The sequence below is a fragment of the Eufriesea mexicana genome, unplaced genomic scaffold (assembly GCF_001483705.2).
Source record: "Eufriesea mexicana isolate 0111107269 unplaced genomic scaffold, ASM148370v2 scaffold2021, whole genome shotgun sequence".
NCBI classification, from domain to species: domain Eukaryota; kingdom Metazoa; phylum Arthropoda; class Insecta; order Hymenoptera; family Apidae; genus Eufriesea; species Eufriesea mexicana.
In genome coordinates this window covers 506,117-522,466 of record NW_016910121.1, presented here as the reverse complement: position 1 = coordinate 522,466, position 16,350 = coordinate 506,117, and the positions used below count along the sequence as shown (strand labels likewise).

The window sequence follows — 16,350 nt, the reverse complement described above, 5'->3', positions numbered from 1 at the left end:
ATATATATATATATCATTTTATCATTTATAATAAGAAATACTATTTGCATAAACAAACTTGTATTCTGTCGTATCATGTATTATATCATGTTACAACACAACGAAAAACAGATGAAATTATAATGATAAAAATGTATTTTTTTTCTTTCCCCTAATTCTGCCTTACTTTTCAAAGCTTTTTCGACAGAACCGCGTCCTAGTTTCTTTAAATGTCCTAATTTTAAAAAATGGGATCCCTGAGTGTAACATTTCATGTTAACATGAAATAAAAAGAACCGTGTATACCGTTTTCCAAAGTGGAAAAAATATTTTAACGAAAATAAAGCCAGAGTTGCAAGAGGGTTAATCAACTAATTAATATTCTACGTCAACTTCGAACACGCAGATGTTTAAATAATTAACTAACAGGTAAAGCTACTAGTAATAACAGGCTAAACTACTGAATAAGCTAATTATAATTCGATGCCTGACTCTAAGGACAATTAATTTTCAATCTTTTATTTTTATAACGAGAAATTACAGAGTCGATTTACCTTGCAATTCTTGGTTTAGCGCGATTGTGGAAAAAAGGCTCGAGTTGAAATATATTTTCGCATTATACGGCCGATTACGCGATTATTTTTCCCTCGGGTTCCTACAATTGCGGAAAGCAGAAGTACAAATATATTTTATGTGACATCCTAATTTGGAGCTCTAATACGGCCTTTCAGGAAAGGCAAGAGAGGAACAACCACAGGATCAGGGAATCTCCGTGGTTCTCAACCCGACGCATATGGTTTCGATAAGATATAATTTAAAATAACTCGATAAAGAATAATGTCATATCCTAACAACGCAATATCCCAAATTTCAATTCATATTAATAATCTTTTAATTCCGGACGTTATAAAAAAAAAAATCAGTTTTCTATCAAAATTACTTTTTGCATGAATTTTGGGACATCCAATATATTAAAACTATAGTATTTAAAAACATATGATGTCCTAAAATTCACGCAAAAAGTAATTTTGATAGGAAACTTATTTTTAATTAAAAATTGTAAATATTGCTCAATAATGAAAACGCGTTGCTCCATTTTTGATAACCCTGAACTGTCAATTATCATGTTATCTTTTCTTTTTCGTTGGCAACACTTTATCGCACAAATGGCGCAAAATTCAAATCTTGCGTGAATTTTGAGACATCCTATATTATGCAGTATTGTGCATAATTTTTTCATAGAGAAAGAAACAATAGCGGTTTTAAAAAGATATAGGATATTTCTAATCGTGTCTGTAAGCATGGAATTAATGGAGATTACCTACGAGATGAGAACCGGTATTCAAGTTATAGACGTAGAAGTAGTCCGTATGATGGATACGTACTTATGGTTAAGAAGACTGGCTGGTGAAAAATAGAGCTTTTCCATTGGAGGTGTGGAAGACAATCTCGTTATGTCGAGTGATCGATCAAGGAGATAAAACTTCTCGATTGCTGCGAGTGCTCTTTGAACTAATTTAAAGTTCGGCGCGACATCTAGTAATCAAAGCTACATACTACGTAAAACTACGTGATATGTAGAAAGATTTTAACGCTGACAAAATATTTTATTCGCGTCTTATACTTCTTACATAAGTTAAAAAAATTTCGATTTCAAAACTAAATTCCATCAATAATAATTCTATCTTTTAATTTTTAGGTTAGGTTCCCTGCGACAATTATCGAAGACAAAGGTTCCATTAATTTCTTATTCTTAATTTTTACCACTTCGAATGATGAATCAAACTGCACTAAAAGATCAAAATTATAAGGAGTAAGAACCAAATAGTAACAATAAGAAAAGTTTAACAACTTAAATAACAACTTCGATAATTTAAATTTTCTCTTAATTTCATCTAAGAATTAAGGAGGAACTAATAAATTAGATATAAAGATAAAAATCTCGAGAATCTAAATGTATTAAAATTTCTTTAAAAACGTGGAGTTTCAAAAAATTTGGTAAAAAAATATTTTCCCCATTCTTTGAGCTTTCGGAGAAGCTCCGTCGGAACGAGTGTCTAAAAAATCCATCTCACGAAGCATGGCCGCGTCTGATTTCGGCACCGACGCACACTCCTTTTCCCAACCTCCATCGACGCGAGCGCGACCGCTTCAAACATGCAAATTGCGAATCTGCTGCTAAGTGGTTGAGAAGAAATAAGAGAAAATACATTGTGCGAAACACGCGGAGGTTCGGACTATCGATTCACCGACATGGAAAGAGTCTCGAATAAAAAAGAAGAAAGCAGGAAGAAAAGAAAAAAAAAAAAAATAGCGAAGAAAGAGAAAAGAAAATGAAAAAGAAAAGGGAAAATACAGGACTACGGTTCACACGAGACTTATCTTTGAGGGTTGTATTTCGAGTGTCTAGTTTTCACACTGGAGAAAGCACCGCTCTTTCCGACTTCTCTTTCTCCTGCGTCGACGGCGCACCGTTGGATATTCGCGATGAATGAAAAATTACAAGGGTAGGAAGCGCGACGGCCGCCAGGACATGGAATAATGATGGAAGGAAGAAGAACCGACTGGAGGGCCCCCACCTACAGGAAAAGACCGATCTCCCTGCCCTCTGGTATTCGATTCGGCTAAATGAGAGTGGAACGCCTCGAAATTACTCTGACAATCTGATCGAGCATTGCAGTGGGAATGGCGATTAGCGACGGATTTAAACGGGTTTATTAAATGTGTATAAAATTCATCGGCAGAATTGTATTAACGAACCCCCGTTGGAGTGATTCGATGAATTTTGTAAGCTGAAAGCTTGCCAGTTTGCGCGTAATTCTAGTAGTTATAAGGGGATGAATTTGTATTATAACAGGGATAACTCTGGGCGATAGGGGTGGCGCGATACGTTAAGGTTGGAAAGCAGGGATTTCAGGGAGTTTGAGCTGTTTAATTGGCCAAAGCTAGGGATAAGGAAGTAGATAAACGAAGTGAGGTTATGTTGTGATTTTCAATTATTCGGCCGATTTACTTGTCTATTGTTTTATGGGTGGTTTTGGAAGTATGGAATATATGTGTATTTCTAATTGTGTAATAACTATTTAACTTTGGATTTCTTGCAGTTGATAAATGAAAATGATAATAATAGTTGAGGTATAAGCTATCTTGCATGAAGTATTATCGCGCCATTAAAGGGTAACGAGGTAGTAAAGAGAGGTTTAATCTAAGATACATGTATAAGGTAATAAAAAAGAAGGAAAAGAAGAAGAAAAGGAATACAAGGTCTCAAAGGTCACGAAGCTTTTAAAACTTCCGGGTAACACTTGTTTTTCACTTTCTCACGCTTTAGAACTCTCTGTTCTCAAGGTCTACACGTTTCTTTTTACACTCTGTGACACTCTGTATACACGCACGAACGCGAGAGGTCCAGTCGTTATACTAAATACTGAAAATAACCAACTTTACCTTTGAAGGTAGAAAATCTTGTTTCGATGAAATTATAGCTTTCTTAACTTTGGGAAACTCGAGAAAAATATTGTTCGTGGCTTTTTTACTTCCTAATATCGTATTAAAAGCTTATTGTCCTTAATCCTACTACGATCCATTAATCGTTTATGATCCTATTTTGCTTGCTTTTCGTTAAAAAATGTCATATTTTTGAAAAGTACATACAAAAACTGTTACTAATTTTATATTTCCAATTTAGAAGTAATCAAAGTAACATACACTCACCGATACATCTATTGTTGACATGTTATGTAACTGAACGACTACAGCGACATCTATAAAATGAAATGGAGAATTCTATATTTTAAAATGAATAAAAACTGTGTATCAATTGAAATGTAATAAAAAAAAATAAAATATGTATGAACTGTACCATAGCAAAACTTCTTCGTAATAATTGTTGTACTAATTCTGATCGGAAATAAATATCTATTTTTGTCCCACACTTTGTCACATAACACTATTAAGGGGTTAGGTACCAACGGTGTGTCCCATATTCACATCCCCAACTTTATCCCTCAACGTTAAGCTTACACGAGCGAAACACGCAACTAATTCCACCCAAATGTATCCCCGGAAATCGCAAAGTTTAGTTGCCCCTGACAACAACGATACACGAAACTTCCCACCGAGGAAAGTTACCATCGGATCGAAATCAATAGAACGATTGTTCCTTCCAGGCTTTGCAGTTCCATCGGAGTTCTATTGAATTTCTATCTTACTGATGCCTTCTTCGTAGACGTTCTTTTCTGCCTGTAAAATAAACGAACATGCCTTTAGACCACGAACACACGAGCATCGCACTGAATAAGCAATACGACAGACGTCCATCTTGACAAACGTTATAACCGCAATCACGTGATCAGTTTCGGCATTAATTATGAATTTATAGAGTTAGCATGTTTTAAAATTTAGATGTAATCTATTGGAAATATCGATTCGCCAATTACTAACTGGTTCTAAATATACTGTTTTCAGAGTACATATAAGAAAACGTAAAACAAAAAGAAATAATATACTCCCTATGAACAATTCAAACACTTATAAACTGTATAGATATATATTATGAAATATGACAATTTAGAATCAATAAAACTCAATTCTTTATTTACTCCCCTATACTGCAACTCTCCTTTGATAAATTATTTGACAAAACAGATAAAGAAAATGATTACAAAAATTATTTACCATTTCATCAAAAATGACCGTGACTTTAACCATATAGCCATAACATCCTTACAGGTCTATGATCGTTCTAGCACTTCGTCCTTTGTCGTCCTTATAGGACGATCGTAAAATTTGACGGAAGTCGTTCGTGCAACTGCTCGTGTGCTTTACAACGTTATGCTGAGATGGAAGTTGATATGCTCATAACATTCGTTACTCCAATGCCTGCGTGACCACGACCTTAAACAGGCGCATTCGCAAGACGTGAATGGCGCTGGCCGTCAAGCCTGAAACGAAAGATGTCGCCGGGAAGAACCAGGAAGAGTGTTGAGGTGTGGCGTCGCTTGAAAAAGACCGGCTAAGGGGACGGGAAAGACCTGCAGAAGGGCGACGATGGGAGAAAGGACGGAGAAGGTGCAATTAGCTTTATTAGGGGAGCAGATCGAGGAGACAGGACACGGCCAGAGAAACCCCGACAGCTAAAGGGGATCGTTTTCTCGGACCAGCGACGTTTCGTAACGAAAGGGACAACATTTGCCTGGTTTCGGTGCTCGCTAATGAAGGAGCACGCACTGTCTTCGATTGCAACAATGATCTCGTGAATTTCGTTTGATAGAAGTGTTTGGAATTGGGGTTGGATAATTGAGTTTATAGTAGGGATATAACCAAATGAGCGTTGGTAATACTGATGCAGAATTTGATCTTTATCCAATTTGGCAACGGTTCTTCGGTTGAATCGTCCAAGGCCTATTTTGTTCCTAATACTGTCCATTACAAGTCTATTACATCCTCCATTACCCAAACACCTGATATACAAACGTTCTAATATTGGTATATTGAATTAGTAAAATGTTTTATTACTTGAATATTGTAACTATCCAAACATCCTAATACAAGAACAATATAGCTTCTTCATTAATTTAATATGAAATTGATATTGTATACATTACATATTGTACATATGAGTACCAATCCGAGAGAAATATAGAACATTGCAACATTTAATTTTGAAATACCTCTCATGTTCCGTTATCTATTTTACTCTTTCGTATAGTTCTCGAAACTTCATCAGTCCTATTTGATTATACTCTTCCTTTTTTCTTTACACATATTTTGAGAAATATACTTATTTGCAGAGGAAAGATAGTTTCGTGTATCCGCCCGCTTTGTTCCTTGCTTATTGTAGTAATCTAGAACCATAAAAATGATTTTACAAACAGGTCAGGTAGTTGAACGTGAGCAGTGAACGATACAGAGTTTGGCCGTACGAAAGCGAAATTTGTCTCGTTGTCGATTAAGAGAGAGATTACACGACTTGAAATCGTTTCTTTCGTTTGCTTCATATATTGCTTTATACTTTTAAATAACTCAAGTGTCGTACATGCACATACTTCCAATAACAAAATTCTATATTGTTACTTAAAAGTTTCTACTTTTACCTTTTGGGCTTGGCGACATTGTCAATTTAATAATTAAATTAATTAATTTAGAATTATATTAAAAATAAATTAATTAAAATTATATTAAAAATTTACAATTAAATCACATTACAATTTGTATTATGTTCATTAGTAACACTATAATAACTTATAATTAATTAGACTTTGAACATGGAAGTCTCGTACATGTATCATAATTAAAATTTGTTTCTATATACCTATAGGTTTATTGACATTATCTTTTAATTCCTTTCTATAATTTCAATTTTTTAAAATTTATTCAAGTTAATCATTTCTTGTATTTTATGCTAATAACGTGTTTATTATTAGATACCTCGTAAGGCAGTAGTTGATTTTAAACCTTGGTTTTAAAATAAATCAGTTGCACGTTAAAAAGCAGCAACTGCACTTTCGATCTTGAAACGGTCGAGTTACATTTAACCATTAATCAGCTCGTACGCATTTTAACTTTCAAATGTATCTATATATATAAAGTAATAAACTCTCAAGCGCAGTAGACTCACGAGTTAGCTAGATTACAAGTCGATCTCGTGAATAATTATCGCTACGTTCAACTGCCTGATATCTGCCATTAATCAGTTATTCGGAATTATGGAATCCAACTGGAAATGGAGATAGTTACTTCTCTACGAACGATCCGTACACCTGTTACGTTATTAACAGAGTAATATTTTACTCCAAAACATTGCGAAGTCTGAGCCTTAGGAACTAGTCTTAAAGTTACATTTCTGAAGTTCCATCTTTCATGCGATACCTTGGTATTTGCACGAGGATTCCGTGTTTTTGCATTCTCGTGTGAATCGTCTTACTCAACGGAGGAAATCTTGCATGTAGAATCGTGAACTTTAAAAATGATTTATTCAAATTGCGATCCTGGAAAGAATTTTTCCAATATAAATTCAAAATATAATTTCAATATTAATGAGGTATTTTGGATAGAAATTCGATCATAGATATTTTCAATCTAGCATTATCTAGTTTCATATAAATAATCAGTGAACATGTGAACTACATGGTGGGAGAAACTTAATTATTATAAAAGTGGTTTGTGGAATACCTTATGGTTAATATGTTAGCATAAATAAGAAAGCATTAATTCCAACACCCATGCCTCATCTCTGGAAAAAAAATGCAGATTACTTATCTTTCACGTTCTTTATACTAAATCGACATTATTTAATTATAAATTATTAGTTAATATATTATGTACTATTTTTTTTATAGTAATCTATTTCAATCTGATTATAAAATTAGTATATTATTATCACACTAATACTACTCCCAAGAATAATAACGTATGCAATTAATATTTAACCCAAATTTCAAATACCAATTAAATGTTAACCAAAATTCAAGTAGGCGTATAATCTTTCCTCTTCCTTTTAATTTGAAAGAAATCTATTATCATTCTTTCTTCATACGTCCTCGATTGGCTTGCACCCACTCTTCTCCTACTTCTAAAACCATCCAGTATTATTCTCAAATTACTTCTAACTTCTATATCCCAAAAAGACCTGCATCTCGATTCTCAGCATATTAGCCACATTCTTCAGAACTTGATTACAAACCCAATTATGCAATATCCTCAATTTCTTTCACTGAATTGGCCATCGTAAGAAAACGCTGTACTGGTCTACAACGTAGTCATGTTGAACGTTGCCAGAACGTCACGCGCGTTAATTGTCACCCAGATGTCGCTGCACTTCCAGCTGGTCCAACCTCGACGACGTTCCTGTGTCCGACAAAGGCTGTCAAGCGTACTAACCCGTTCTTAAGAGAGAAAGCTAGCTAGATCCCATTGTAGAAGATTGTTTATCCATGTTATCGTCGTCATTGGTCACAGCCGACTGCCCTGAAAGATCGATTCTGATATTAATTCATCTGGCTTTACATTCATGGTTGGTTTGTTCATGGTTAGTTTTAGATCATTACCTTTGATGTTCCGCGATTTCATCACCGTTGAGTCACGTCTGGAAAGCGACTTTGGAGTAGATGAGACTGCTGGTCGCGCAGAAAATCGTTAATTGTACGTAGAAAGTGGTAAATCGAATTAATTATCCGCTGGAACCTTCTTTCTTCTGGTATTCTCTCCCCTACTCCTCTTCCCTACTTCCATTTCTTCTTTTTTTTCTTTCTTATGCAGATGCTGCTTTCCTTGCGAAAATTTGCCAAACCACTCACGAGGTTCTATCATCAATCACCTTTCTCTTGGTGTGGCTGTTTAAAAGTTCAAGAAAAAAAAAAATATGAGAACAAAAGAGAAAAAGACATTGCGCCTCGTCATCATACGAACAAACGAGAAAAAGTTTGACGGTTCGCTTTTCTTCTTACCACTTTCGAGGAATCGGTTCGCGACTCGAGTGCTCGTCGAAGAATCGCTCTTTAAAGCGAATTCTTTGAACAAGCCGGGAATGCTGGAGGATTTTGTGTCAATTCCGTGAAACTGTTCGAGAAAACAGAATTATCGGATCTCCAATGGAATATTTTATGTGCGGTGAAGAACAGGATATAATCTATGATCTATAATCTGAATTCGTTCATATCATTATTCTGCTTCTTTAATTGTGCTATTCAAGATTAACACATTGTTGATGCTTTGTCAAGTGTATATACGAAATATATATTGTTACTTTTCATATATTGTTGCCTCTGAGATGACAATTTGTTCATTATAAAAAATGTCATCCATGTTACATATCAAAGATTGATGTTCCTTGCTTACTATTTCTTCGTTACTGAAAAAAAGTGTTGGTAAAAGAATTTATACAATATTTTACATTAAAGGTACTAATAATATTTTATCATTCAAGTATATAATGTTAAAAAACATACGTTATATTTAATATACTACTAACAAATATTCTTTTTATTTAGTTAATTAGATCGACTAACCTATAAATTTCATACTGCAATATGTATTTATATGTGCCCATGTGTACCATATTTCTAAAGAAAAAAACCTAAATAATGGAAGCATCAATTCACGTTTCCCATTATGAGTATTAATGATTAATAATAGACCTAAAAACAGCTTTTTCTAGTTTTATGATTCTCTAAAGGTAACTGTTTTTAACTTTTTTATTGCGCGTATAATAAAAAATTTACGTATTATATATTGGTTCTTATATGTCACCAGAGCATAACGTGAATAGGGATACGAGTTTATGACGAACCATGGGCATTCTTGCGAAAGTTTTGTTTGAAAGTTTTTGTGACCGAGGAGTTTATAGTCTTTGTAATTTTATAAATTGATACTTACATTTCTATTATGGGCTATATTTCTGCGATTAAATCACATTGTCTGAATAGTTCGTTAAAATCGGAAAGAAAAATAAATTTTCGTAATAATGGAAAAAAGTAATCTTCGTAATCAATCCTCATTAATTATATACAGTACATGAAACTCAGTTCCTGTGCTTGTTTTTTATTCGAAAATTGTATCCGAAATAACTTGATACTCTTAAAAATTATGAAAAAATTGGCCATCAATATCTCGTTGTATAGCTGTAAAATTAAATAGTTATATGTTTAATTAAAATTTTGAACTTCTAACATACTAAGATACAAAATATAATATATCAATATTTATTTTAACTAAGTATTTAAGTGAACACTAAAAGATTTTGTAGCATAATATTGATAATAAAACCTAATTTAAAATTTAAGAAAAAGAATTATAACAATTATCATTCTCTACATCATTCTTTAGCTACAATTATCCCATTAACTCACAGCAGTCAACCATTATCCTAGTTCGCGCCAAAAAAGAATCTTTCCAACCTATCTTCCCTAAGTACTGAAGCTTCGTCAATCTCCAAGCTCGTCCCAAGGTAAACATCGCGCGGTCAGTTTGTCAACTTTTCCCTCGCTATCAGTGCTCGTCCAAGCGCGAAGATATAATTACCTCGTATCAATTTTATCCTTCGTACTCACGCAATTACACACAATTATCACAAACGTACAATAAATTTCACTGGAAATATTATTTCGTTCAAAAGAAACACTACAATTTCTTCCATTGAATGTTTCTTATATAATAAGAAAATTTCGTTAACCAAAAACAAAATTTCATATGTATACGATGTGATGAAATAATGATACAGTCGTAATCCAGAAAGCGTAAAAGACGAATAGCTAAACGTGTCAAAACTTTGCCTGTTGATGTTAGCGATCTATCGTCCGAGGATTATTCAATACGAATATTACCAACTCCTTGTATCGAAAATGATGAACGCGACAGTGGCGCTCCACATTCAGCAGAGTTTTAGTCACACGCGATGCACGAGAGATGTCGCATGAAAGACAATCGGCTTACGATTGAAAAAAATTCCATCTACCTTGCACGGTTAAATTCCATGATTTCGAGATAAGAACGATCAACGTAACATCGGTGAGAAAAAGGAGAAAAAAGATAGGTGAACAGAGATTTCGTAATAATTAAGTTGCAGAAATAATTGAGTGGCCTGCGGAGAGTAAAAGTATTCCCAATAGCGGATACGCCTTATTACGGCGTTCGAGAAATGATTTCAGACGGCCGAGGGAACGTGGACGATGCATTAATGACGCGTAAGAAATCTTTCGATAGGGGGACACGGGAGCTGATTGCGAAACGATCTGGTATCGAGGTATGCAACGGACGATTGTCGTAAATCGCTTTATAACGCGGTAACGATTTATCACGACGATGGGTGGATAACCTTTCTTCTTTTTTTTCGATGTTTTGTATATCCGTGTTTCTTTACCGACGTTCTCTGCTTACGACCAAACTTTTTTGTTCCGGATCCAGTCTAATCGCGCGAAAATCATACTAAAAGTGTACGAAAGTTTCGGTATTTAGTATGATATATGTTTGCGTAATATTTGCGGTATAAGATAGTTTAATATGTGTCCGTGAATGAATAAGAGTGACTGTTGAATATGTATATAAATATTTACACATATTTCTTTTTCTGACCCTCTTTTTCTTTCTGTTGTGTGCATGCGTGCACATGTAATGTGTTTGATGTATGATGTTGATGGATCTGAAGACTAAAGTATAGACTTTTGAATGAACATTTTTTGTACGTAATTGGTGGAAATATAAGATACAGGATACAATGGTATTAATAAAGAGATAGGAGCTATTTCCTGTAATTATTATGTTAATGATAAGTAACTTTTGAACGCAAAACTTTTTTTTCTGTATCGCCCATTGTGCATTGTCTAGTGCGGCAAACATAAATGCCATAGATAAATATAATTTATAAAGATGTCTATGAGAGAGAGATATGTGACCGGAACTACAAGTGCATGTACACGTGCATAAAAAATGTGTAGCTTCGTCTTACTTTTTCGCATAAAGGTATCCGCTTTCGGGTTGCATCACCAATTCTGTACCATTTTGCATGTCATATTACGTAAAAATTTTTTGTTACACTGACATGTGATATTATAAATGTCAGTGTATATTTTTGGATTTCTGACATGAATTAAATATTAATTTCAGTTATTTTGTTTTCAACTCTCTGGCATGCATTCAGTCTGAAGGAATTTTAAGTAATAAAATTTTATTATCTTCATTCCAATTTTTTGGAATCTTAGAATAAAATACCGAATTTTAAAAAACATAAAATATTACATATTCACACGGAACACGTTAAACAAATCCAAGACAATAATTATATAACAGCACATAAATAATTGATGAACTTTTTTAAATAATTAAGTGAATAACATTCAAGAAAAACAATTTTGCGGAGATTTAAAAAACTACTTATGTAAAGTGTTTTCATATTTTTATAGGATGTCATAAAATCCTGTATCATCTTACGAGCTGTTTCATTTCAGTTTACTACTAAACAGTATCAACTAACACAATCCACCTAGAACCTTACTCTCTGATCACACAAAGAACAAACAAAATTTTACAACTGAAATTACAATCAAGTTCACAAGCTTACATAACCAAGAACGAAATGAATCATTACAAACAATACATGAATCTGATCACGGCCTAACCTCTTAAAGGATAAATAACATTCTCGATGTAAAAATGGACTTGGAACAACTGTACGAAGAGAAGAAAAGAAAAATCCTTGATATTTGAGTTCAATCGCATTCATTATCCAGGGCTAGGCAAACTCGAAGTAAACTCGACTGTAATTACTACCATCGGTGCCAGGAGATAATGTCAACGAGTGCAATCCGACGTTTTCGATCGGGCAAGTCGATCATTACCGCTCTCGCCGTTATTAAAACGCACACTGGTCGGCCGACAAAGAATCCACTCGTTTGCGTTGATCGTTATTATTACGGCTGCTCAACAGCGTAATTTCTCGTGTGGGAAAACCGGACTCGTTATCCTTTCTTTCTCGCCTCTCCTGGTACTCACTCGGCTCCCTTGCGACATCCTTGCGACACATCCTGCATTTCGTATTGGCCAACAGCGGAGCGTCACGGGGCCAGACGTGTTCCTGGCAAAAGGTAAAAGGTCGTTACAGGTACCATGCTGAAGAGATTTCTGAAGACTCCTCATTTCCAAGATCCTGAAGTAGTCAAGAAATATGATTTAGTTTAGAGATGTTTTATGATAATTGCCTGTGTATGATGGAGAATCATACCTTGATGAAGAAGGTCAAGGTTTGTAGGTATTACAATTATATTCATTTGATTTTTACGCATTTAATTAATTAATAATAAGTTGTAGGTCCCTTGAGCATGAGACTCAGGCAAGTGCCCCGTTTGCTAGGTGCTAAGGATGACACTACCTTTAAGTTTGGATTATGCAGTTTGATAGCAAGGTAGTTACTAGAAGGTTGATGGGTTTTGTTAATTAAGCGCAGAAGTTCGAGAAAAGTGGTACGGGAACTGGAATATGCGGAGAAAGTTCCATGTCATTGATGAAATATTGCTTGGTAAAAATACTGGAGAATGTGTTTCTCTGTACTTTGGTTTCTCTTTCTCGATTTTATGCATTTAAAATAAATGTAATGAGATGTAAATGATGGCAATCATTTGATGGTGATCAGGGATGCAAACTTTCTTTTCGAAAACTGAATTTATATTGCAGATACCTGACATACAGGTTTCTTATATATAGTGCCCAGAAAACTTTTAGTATCAATTTGAACTTGTTATGAAACAGACAATCAAACAAGGTTGTAAAAATTTATTTTCATTACAAAATGTTTAACTTTCAGTTCGTTACATAAAGAATAACAGCATTAATAAAATACCGAAAATTACCGTAACTTCAAATTGTAAAAAATATATTATTATTTATCATTGAGAAATCATATAAATACAAAAATAAATTTCAAAATTCATCTTTGAAACTACGTACCTAAATTATTAACCTCCAATCTCTATATTCTACTCGACCACCAATCAATTATTTACAATGTTAGTAACCTCCAAAAATCATTTTTAAAATTAACCACCCAAACTGTAGCCTCTGTATTCCAATCGACAAAGATATCGAATCCTTTCAACTAGCCAATTAAATCAAGCCGTATAAAAGAAACTCGCAATAATTGCAATTCTGTGTCGCGATGGAACACTGCGAACAGGCTCGTTCTGCTAAAAAGAGGTCCACAATGCCAGCTCGCAATGATCGTAACTCACCAGTGGGGCCATCTATCAATCACGCGGACTCCGGCGTGCCTATCAAAGCTGACCGTTCTGGGGCTGACTAGGTCCAATCGAGCCGTGGCATCGAGTATCAGCGGACGTTACCGAATATCATTCCCGACATGAATTATTTTGCCGCGCGGCTCTTGTCCACGGGACTTCTCGCGGTGGCTATTTTACATGGATGAATTTCGCGATGGGGGAAGAACGGAAACCGCGGTTCTGGGATTTCGTGACTCGCGCGGGGATTAAGTGGATGCTGTTACGAGGAAATGCACTTAGTGTCGCGCTATTCGCGTTAGACGAGTAACGGCTCTGCTGTCGCTTTGCGAGAGCAAGAAAGAAGGAAGAGAGGAACGAGGCAAAGACTTTGTTAGAGCTTGTGGACGATTCCGAGTTGTACAGGTCTTGAAGTGTTAGGCAAAGAGTGTCGGTTAAACGTTTTTGTATGATCGAGGGAATTTCTAATTGATTTTTAGTGTCAGTCGCCCTTCATGAATTTGAGAAGTGTCAGATGTGTAGCCTCTGGAATTTCAGGTACCGAAGTTGAGTTACGTTTACTACTTCTTTCTGTAACTTTGATGTTATTCATGTTACATTTTTTTCGTTTACTTATTGAATAGTAATCAAATAGGAACATGACAAAATATTTTAACTAGAATCTAGGGTGTCGAACATTAAGGAAAAAGTCGATGTTTCATTACTCTTGCTACTCATGCTAGTTTTATCTAATTAATGTAATAATTTTACGATCTAATATGCTGATAATAATCGAATTATCGGAAAATTTGTACTTACGTGCATTTTTAATTCTATATACTGTATTTAACCCATGTGAACAACATATTTAACCATTGCCAGGTTTTCTGACCGAGAGTTTCTGCTTATTCCACTTTTACTGTAAATGAACATATGTAATTATAATTATTAATTCTTTGTTTTTTCTTGCTTCATCATGAACGTGAATTGTATTAAGAGAAGTGAGATAATATTCAAGGTCCAATATTTTAAAATATTAATTAGGCAAAATGCGATGGAAGAATGATTAAAATTTTTCCAAAAAGAACATTATATAAAATATAATGATATAAAATATAAAAATGATATTCCTTCGGTACTTTGATTATACTTGCTTTACAATTTCACCAAAGAAACAAAACAGGAGCAATGTTGGTTTTTAAAGCTACTATTTGGCTTCTTTAACGATAGATAACTTTAACCATTCGTCAAATTATGTGGTAGCTCGACAACCAATGATTATAGCCATCGCAGGTATATCGAATGGTTGAAAGTACTATGCTTATTAACAATACTCTCCAATCTTAACAAACACTCCACGTTCCTAGTAAATGACTATGTAATCACCTCTACAATCATCCTTGCAACTTACCAACTACTTAATGATGCACATTAAACTAATCATACATTTCCCATTGAAAACTGTTCCAAAGAATGTCCTTTATTAGGCAGATAATCTTTTCAACATTTTTGTAGTGACACAAAGTTGCTATTTCCTCTACCTCACTCCAGATAGCATTATTGCTGTTAGTTAGCTCCAAAAGTTTCCATGTTTCCAATAGACTTGTTGAATTTATTATACACCAGAAATCTGAAAGGAAAAAATATATTTTGTAACTGTTTAAATTAATAAAAGCATAAAAAGATAGATCCAAGACTTTTTAATCCATTCATACATTTGAATCCTCAGATTCCCTTACTAGGACTGATTCGATGCACACACCAGTCTTTAGATTCGCAATACACGAACAAAATGCGATAAATGTTTCACCTTCCCTCCAGAGACATCATTAAATATATTTCATGAATTCCACAAATTTGCGCGAATTTGGTATTCATTTGGCAACATTCGACTGCAAATGAGCCGACCTGAATGAGTTAACGACATACAATTAAATGAGCCAAGAAAATCCTGTTATCCCGAACATTTTAATCTTCCTTGTTATTTCTATGACACATCCCATTTTACATATATAAAATATCAAATTGCATAACAAACGCAGCTAATGATTACCACCAAAGACTGGCCACATACTCATCAAACAGAATTTTGGATCACTTATCTCAATTCCATTTGCCAAGCAGTCAACAATTGCTGTGAACTTGAAAACTGCTCGTCACACCGTGCCACCCCTCCGCCATGAAGGCTCGCATTGAGGAAATCGCAATTTGTCAACGAGAGTAGATGGCTTTCACGGATAATTCTTTAACTCGCGGCCGCTTTGGCGGTGATCGCGCGACGCAAAGTCCTTTGAAGTAGACGGATACAATTCCGCGATGCTCGAGGAAATTTTGTAAATGCACGGGGACGGGCATGAAAGTCCAGAGGCCCGTTAGCGTTTTGTGTCGCGAGCGTGGCACGCGTGAAAAGTTAGTCTCTGATTTTCTCACTCCATCGCTCTCCAAGGCTACCTATTCTTTTTTATTTCGCTGCTGCTTTCCTCACGTCTGTGTGCACGCGTGTGTGGTACACGTGCAGCATAAAGAACCTTTTGACTGCACATGTTTCGGCGTACAATGAGGAACTGCCGACAAATGATCCCGTTTCAACGTCCAACGGCCCGTCGACGTTGCTGCAATTTTCTGCTCGTTAAAAATTCCCATGGCCGAACCGAGGTCGAGTCGAGTC

General features: G+C 35.0%; 1 long non-coding RNA gene across 1 annotated transcript; it reads right to left on the bottom strand.

The window, feature by feature from the left end:
- Positions 1-11,833: 11,833 nt before the first annotated feature.
- Positions 11,834-15,263, bottom strand: LOC108549442 (uncharacterized). The gene is made up of 3 exons (XR_001890321.1): positions 15,094-15,263; positions 14,502-14,601; positions 11,834-12,547 (listed from the first exon to the last, which is right to left on the bottom strand). It is a non-coding gene; the product is annotated as an uncharacterized LOC108549442 (long non-coding RNA).
- Between the last annotated feature and the right edge of the window lie 1,087 nt (positions 15,264-16,350).